The sequence below is a fragment of the Chiloscyllium punctatum genome, chromosome 31 (genome assembly GCF_047496795.1).
Source record: "Chiloscyllium punctatum isolate Juve2018m chromosome 31, sChiPun1.3, whole genome shotgun sequence".
Lineage (NCBI taxonomy): Eukaryota > Metazoa > Chordata > Chondrichthyes > Orectolobiformes > Hemiscylliidae > Chiloscyllium > Chiloscyllium punctatum.
In genome coordinates, this window is record NC_092769.1 from 33,762,444 (window position 1) to 33,770,663 (window position 8,220).

Sequence of the window (8,220 nt, forward strand, 5' to 3'; positions counted from 1 at the left end):
TTGACCTGCAATCTTCTTCCTGATCTCTCCACCCCACCTCCTCTCTGGCCTGTCACCCTCACCTTAACCTCCTTCTACCTATCTCATTTCCAACGCCCCTCCCCCCAAGCCCCTCTTCCCTACCTTTTATCTTAGCCTGCTTGACACACTTTCCTCACTCCTAAAGAAGGGCTCATGCCCAAAACGTCGATTCTCCTGAACGTTTGATGCTGCCTGACCTGCTGCGCTTTTCCAGCAACACATTTTTCAGCTCTGCTCTCCAGCATCTGCAGTCCTCACTGTCTCCTCCATGATAGAGATTGAGCTAACAATGTTGGCATCACGAATCTGTTAGCTGAGGTAACTGCCCCCCGCCCTCCCCCTTTATGGGGGAGGAATTCAATCCCTTTAATAGAGCAAGCTTGAGATTTCAACACTAAAATCAATCTGTACGGATGCGCTAGAGACCTGAAACATCAATACAGAGATTGCTGAAGGAGCTAAGCATGTCCGGCAGCATCTCTGAGGGGGGAGGGAGAAAGAGACAGAGAGAGAGTTCACCTTTCAATCCAGTGATTTCTGCGGGAAAGTTCCTTCAGAATAGACCGTTTTGAGGAAGGGTCACTTGAAATGTGAATTGTTCTCTCTCTTCACTGTTGCTGCCTGATCTGCTGAATTTCCCCAGCCATCTGCTTGAGAATTTGATCTGACCTGATCCAAGCGTCACTGAGTAATTCACTCTGTGTTCAATGCCCTGAGGCTGCTTCTGCTGAAAGTTAACAAACAGGTTAAAGGCTGTGTAAGGTATTTTATTCGGAGAGTGGGATACATGGGAGAACAGATACAGAACACAGGCACTTCACAAAGATCCTTTTCAATTTAACTTTGTGATGTTAATTCAGAAGGAACAGCTCAGACCGAACATTTCAGTTAATCAGCCAAGGGGAGTATATATGTCATGACAAAGACTTGTAAAGACTGTGCAGAACCGAACTTTAGTGACTATGTAGGTAAAGTTTTTTTTTGTGAATAAAGTCTCTTTTTGAAATTGAGAAAAATATTTTTTTGATGGGGATCGAGCATCTTGAGCTTGTGGAGGCATTGCCCTTGTCCCTAATCTTTCTTAAATAAATGCTAGACAAGTTAGATACTCCACGGGTATAGACATCAAACGGTCATCAACGGGGAGGAGATGGTGGGATTGTCACGGGGGCTCAGTGTTGCCTCACCCCACCCGGGTTCGATTCCAGCCTCAGGCGACTGTCTGTGTGGAGTTGGCACATTCTTAACGTGTCAGCCTCCAGGTGCTCCAGTTCCCTCCCACTGTCCAAGGATGTACAGGCTAGGTGGGTTAGCCAGAGGAAATGAAGGGATCCAGGGATGGGTTGGGGGGGGGGGGGAATGGGCTGCTCTCCCGAGGGTCAATGTGAACCTAATAAGCCGGATGGCCTGCTTCCACATTCTATGATCAATCCAGAGACTCAAATAAGGTTCTGGGGCCTGGGCCCCAATCTTGGGGGTGGCAGTGGGTCATCACAGGGAGTACAGGTTTGGGGATGAACACGGTCCAAGGGGGCAAGAGGTTTGCTTTTTGAGGTATTGAGGACATGAATGTTTTGTCGAGGTTCTTTGGGGATAAACACATTGAGTAGATGCTTTCTGAGGTACTGAGGGAGCACTATCTGGCAGTATAGGGTGCAGAAGGTGGAATGGTACAGATACACTTCCCTAATCATTTCCTCAGGGTCCCCAAGGCACGCTGGTTTGGTAATCTGAGATGGAAACCACTCCCCATTTTAGAAGATTAGATCAACACTCAGTGAAAAATAACACAAACACATGGATTGGAGGAAAACTGTTATGAATCTATCATCACTTGTTGCTTGGACACGGTTTAGAAAAGCAGGCACCCAAACAGACCAATACTGTCGATGGAAGGGATGCTGCACAGGAAGATCCAAGAAGTCATTTGCAGTTAATGTCTGTCTCCCTGCAGAGGTCATCGTCCGAGATCAGGGTTCAGTCCTGGTGTGTGTGTGTGTGTGTGTGTGTGTGTGTGTGTGTGTGTGTGTGTGTGTGTGTGTGTGTGTGTGTGTGTGTGTGTGTGTGTGTGTGTGTGTGTGTGTGTAAGGTTATATTGTGTATCCAAGAAAATAAACTCCTCCTGTTTCAGGTTGATTGGTCCTTGATTTTCAAAAAACTGGCAAAGACACAAATGTGAAAGTTTTTAAAAGCTGAAAAACTCACCTAACTGGGGTAAAGTGAATGCTGAAAAGCTCCCAAAAGAAGTTGGGATGGAAGGAACAAGCAACATTAGATTGAGAAGAGATAGTGCCATTCAGGTGCAGAGGTATTGTTGGAATGTCTATTCAGGATTTACTAAGTCTTTTCAGGAGAGGAGGAAACAATTCCAGGAAGACAAAAACACCTTGGAGATAGTTTCTCAACCGACCTGCTCAGTGATGGTATGATATTCCTCTGGACTTGAACCTGGATCTCCTAGCTCAGAGGTAAAGACGCTACCACTGTCCCTTTCCACCTGCCCCAAGCTGTACAAGAGACCTAACACTTGGCTGCAGACATCAATATAAAACAGCCAATGTGACAAGGTCTTCAAGAAGGAAGGAGGGAGAAACCAGGAATATACAGGCCAATCAGTCTGACGGTGGGGAAACTGTTGGAATGAATACTTAGGGACAGAATGAATCTGCACTTGGAGCAGGCAGGGGTTAATCAAGAACAGTAGGTGTGGTTTTATTAAAGGAAGATCATATCTGACCAACCTGATTGAATTTATCAAAGAGGTGGCCAGATGTGTAGGTGACAGCAATGCATTTGGTGTAGGCTGCTTGGAATTCAGTGGGGCTTTTGATAAGGTCCTGCATGGGACACTGATGGCAAAGACAAGAGCCTATGGCATCCAAGGAAATTTGGCAAATTGGATCCACAATGGGCTGAGTGGCAGGAAGCAGAGGGTGATGGTTGAGACTGCTTCTGTAACTGGAAGCTTGTGCCCAGTGGGATCTTGCAGAGGCCAGTATTGGGTCCTCGCAGTTTCCAGGTTTATAGAAATAACTTTCACTTGAAAGTTGGAGGATTGATCAGTGAGTTCACAGATGATATGAAAACTAATGTGCTGGCAAAGAGTGAGGAAGATAGAATTAGACCATAGGGGGACAAACATGGTAAGGGAATACATGATGAACTATAGGGCCCTGGGAAGCACTGAAGATCAGAGGGACCTTGTTGTGCCTGTCCACCAGTCACTTAAACACCGGGACAGGTGATAAACTTGCCTTTCCTTGTTAAGCACAGAGTTTGAGCTGGGAAGTTCTGTCAGAACTGTCGAAAACATTGGCTAGGGGACAGCTAGCTTGTTGTCTGCATTTCTAGAATCCACATTTAAGGAGCGATATGCGAGCACTCGAGACTTGGAAGGATGTTCTCTGAGCTGGAGAGTTTCAGTTATGAAGAGAGACTGGAAAGATTGGGTCATTTTCGTTAGACCAGAGAGATTCAGAGAGGAGTTGCAGGTAGATAGGATAGTGGAGAAGGCTTTTTGTATGCTTTTCCTTATTGGTCAGGGTATTGAGTAAAGGTGTTTGGAAATCATGTTGTGGCTGTACAGGACATTGGTTAGGCCACCTTTGGAGTATTGTGTGCAATTCTGCTCTGATTCCTGTAGAAAGGATGTTGTGAAATTTGAAAGGGTTCAAAAAAGATTTTCAAGCATGTTGCCAGGGTTGGAGGGTTTGAACTACAGGGAGAGGCTGAATAGGCTGGAGCTGTTTTCCCTGGAGTGTTGGAGGCTGAGGAGTGACCTCCCAGACGTTTATCAAATCATGGAGGCATGGATAGGGTAAATAGACAAGGTCTTTTCCCTGGGGTGTGGTAGTCCAGAACTAGAGGGCATAGGTTTAGGGTGAGAGGGGAAAGATTTACAAGGTCCTAAGGGCCAACTTTTTCATGCAACAGGCAGTGCGTGTATGAAAGAGGAAGTGCAGGCCAGTACGCGGCTAGTAACAGAAAAAAGGTATCAGGAGGGGTATTAGAAAACTCCATCACCACCTGACGAAGGAGCAGCGTTCCGAAAGTTAGTGGTTCCAAATAAACCAGTTGGACTATAACCTGGTGTTGTGTGATTTTTAACTTGAATTGGAAGGGATCAGAGGGCCAAGTGTTGGTAAATGGGCCTAGGTTAATTTCGGATATCTGGTCGGCATGGACGAGTTGGGCTGAAGGATCTGTTTGTGTGTTGTACATCTGTCTGACTCTCTGACATCATTGAGATGTATCAAATAAAGAGAGGTGTTGATTGGGTAGACAGTCAGGAAATATTCCCCTTGATGGAGGAACCAGTTAAGACAAATGCTGTAAAGACTGGAAGGCAGTGCAGATATTTAAGGGAAGGGGCAGGAGACTTAAGGGGAATGTCAGTGATAAAGTCATACAGCACGGAAACAGACCTTTTGGTTCCCCCCAAGTCAATGCTAATCACAATCCCACCGCCTGCTCCTGGCCCATATCCCTCCAATTCTTTCCTGTTTGTCCAAATGTCTTTTAAACATTGGAACTGTACCTGCATCCATTAACTCCTCTGGAAGTTTATTCACACACGAACCACTCTCTGTGTAGAAAAGGTTGACCCTCATTTCCCTTTTAAATCTTTATCCTTCCACTTTAAAAATATGTCCCCTAGTCCTGAAGTCTAGGGGGGAATAAGCTCTCTAGTCCAAGGGGAAAGTTTCCTCACTATCTGCCTTATGAACACTTCTCATTATTTTATACATCTCAACCATGTCATCGAGTAATAGAGACGTCCAGTACAGAAACTGATCCTTCGACCCAACTCGTCCATGCTGACCGGATATCCTAACTTACCCTAGTCCCATTTACCAGTACTTGGTCCATATCCCTCTAATCCCTTCCTCTTCATATACAAGCCCTCAAGTCTATCACCCAAGGGAAAAGACATCTGACATTCACCTTATATATGCCCCTTATTATATTGTAAACCTCTGTAAGGTCGCCCTCAACCTTCAAGCTCCTTTCCATATAACTCAAACCCTCCAGTCCTGGCAACATCTTGTAAATATTTTCTGTACAGTTTAACAATATCCCTCCTTTAACAGGGAGACCAGAATTGGACACAGTATTCTAGAAGAGGCCTGTACAACCTCAACATGATGTCCTAACTCCTATACTCATGGTGTGTGTAATGAAGGGAAAAGGCCTTCACCCAGAGGTTGGTGAGAAACTGAATTCACTGCCGGAAGGGTAATGCAGATAGAAGCTCTCAAATCATTGAAGAAGTATTCAGAAGTGCACCTGTAATGCCAAGACATACAAGGTGATGGGTCTTGAAGGAGAACCGTTGCTGGTGTTTTTGAATCTGTAGTCTGTGCTGCTTGCCCGAAATGTCAATTTTCCTGCTCCTCGGATGCTGCCTGAGTTGCTGGGCTTTTCCAGCACCACACTAATCTAGACTCTGGTTTCCAGTATCTGCAGTCCTTGTTTTTACCTTATAGAAGGTGATGGGCTGAGGGCTGAGAAATGAAGTTACCGTAGTTTGAAGGTGGTTTTTGATTGGTACAGAATCAATGGGTTGAAGGGACTTGTTCTGCACTGTAGACTGCTGCGATTCGAAAAAAAAGGACAAGGAAGAGATTTTCATTGAGGTGTTGGCACGAACAATTGTCAATGTGGAAGTGCCACAAGATTGAGCTTTATTCTGACACACTGTCAGACCTGGATTTGAACTCTGTTCTCACTCTCTGCAGATGCTTCTGGACCTGCTCCATTTCTTCAGCACTCAGCGTTTATTTGTGGTTACAGAGATGATCTGAGGCTGTAGAGGTGAAATCTGATGGGTGTTAGATATGGGGAGGCAAAGCAGAAACTTCCTGATTGAAAATTAAAACTCAAATATAGAATTGTGAGGCTGTTAAATGCATATTTTGTTCCACAAATCCAGACGACACAAGTTTCAGTACAACAGCAGATACTTTATTATCGGAGTGCAGCGTGAGATTCTCAATGTCCCTGAATGGAGTTGTGTGTCTACTTGTGGTGACACTTCTCCACTAATCTCTGCTCTACACACAAAGGCAGTACTTTTTATGGGAATAATACAAAAGGTCTCTCAGCCACATGGTTGATTGTCGTTCCATTGCTTAAGGCCCGGTGAATGTCGATGTCCTGCGATAGTGAGTGAATGGATTACAGCGACTGATTATCGTATTCTTCATGATCATGTGTCAATGGGAAGAGATTAAAACTGAAGGGTTTTGCCTGTTTTCAATTGGGAATTCCCATACCTATGCAAATACGGAGAGGAAGCAAGATAATGGGAGCAGGAGGCAGTTTAACAGGGTTGGGGTCAAGGCTACCAATCTTGGCTGGGGAGGACAAATCCCTTGACCTGAGGCTGCAGAGGAATCCACATGTGTGGCTGCAATGGATTCCTTTTCGAAGATTCAGTAATCCGACTGAGATGTTCGGTCTATTCTGGAATTGATACTGGAGTGAGGCTGTTTCACAGTGGAATGTTTAACTCTTGTGTGCCCAGTATGCCTTGAAAGAGAATTAAAACATGGAACTGATCTCTTTCTGGCTTTATAACGTCCTCACCACAGTCAGTGACAGCAAACTCCTCCTGTCAGATATAAAACAGCCCCTAACTCACTGACACCAATCACCCCCAGTCGAATATAAACCACCCCACAGGCACAAATCTCCCCATGTCTGATTTCACCCAGCCCCACAGACAGTGACAACACTTTCCTCCAGTCTGATATAAACCAACCCCACAGTCCGTGACACCAATCTCCCCCGTCTGATATAAACCAGACCCACAGTCACTGACACCACTCTCCCCTTGTTTGATTTGAACCAGCCCCACAGTCCCTGACACCAATCTACCCCTGTCTCATTTAAACCAGGCCCACAGTCACTGACACCAATCTCCCCTTGTCTGATATAAACCAACCCTCGAGTCACTGACACCAATCTCTTCCTGTCTGATATAAACCAACCCCACAGTCACTGACACCAATCTCCCGCTGTCTGATATAAACCAACCCCACAGTCACTGACACCAATCTCCCCATGTCTGATGTAAACCGGACCCACAGTCACTGACACTAATCTTCCCTTGTCTGATATAAACCAACCCCACAGTCCCTGACACCAATCTCCCCCTGTCTAATATAAAACAGACCCACAGTCCCTGACATCAATCTCCCCCTGTCTGATAAAAACAGGACCCACAGACCCTGATACCAATCTCCCCATGTCTCATGTAAACCAGCTCTACAGTCCCTGACACCAATCTCCCCCTGTCTGATATATACCAGACCCACAGTCCCTGATACCAATCTCCCCCTGTCCGATAAAAAAACAGCTCTACAGTCCCTGACACCAATCTCACCCTCTGATATAAACCAGATTTACAGTCCCTGACACCAATCTCCCCCTGTCTGATACAAACCAGACCAACAGTCACTGACACCAATCTCCCCCTGTCTGATATAAACCATCCCCACAGTCCCTGACACCAATCTCCCCCTGTCTGATATAAACCAGCCCCACAGTCACTGACACCAATCTCCCCCTGTCTGACATAACCCATCCCCACAGTCCCTGACACCAATCTTCCCCTTGTCTGATATAAACCAGCTCCACAGTCCCTGACACCAATCTCACCCTGTCTGATATAAACCAGACTTACAGTCCCTGATACCAATCTCCCCCTGTCTGATATAAACCAGTCCCACAGTGACTGACACCAATCTCCCCCTGTCTGATATAAACCAGACCCACAGTCACAGATAGCTATCTCCCCTGTTAGATATAAACCAGTCCCACAGTCACTGACACCAATCTCCCCCTGTCTGATATAAACCAGACCCACAGTCACTGACACCAATCTCCCCCTGTCTGATACAAACCAGACCCACAGTCACACGCACCAATCTCCCCCAGTCTGATATAAACCAGACACACAGTCACTGACACCAATCCCCCCGGTCTGACATAAACCAGCTCCAGTCAGTGACGCCAATCTCCCCCTGTCTGATATAATCCAGCCCCACAGTCACTGACACCAATCTCTCCCTGTCTGATACAAACCAGACACGCAGTCACTGACACCAATCTCCCCCTGTCTGATATAAACCAGACCCACAGTCACTGACACCAATCCCCCCGGTCTGACATAAACCAGCTCCAGTCAGTGACGCC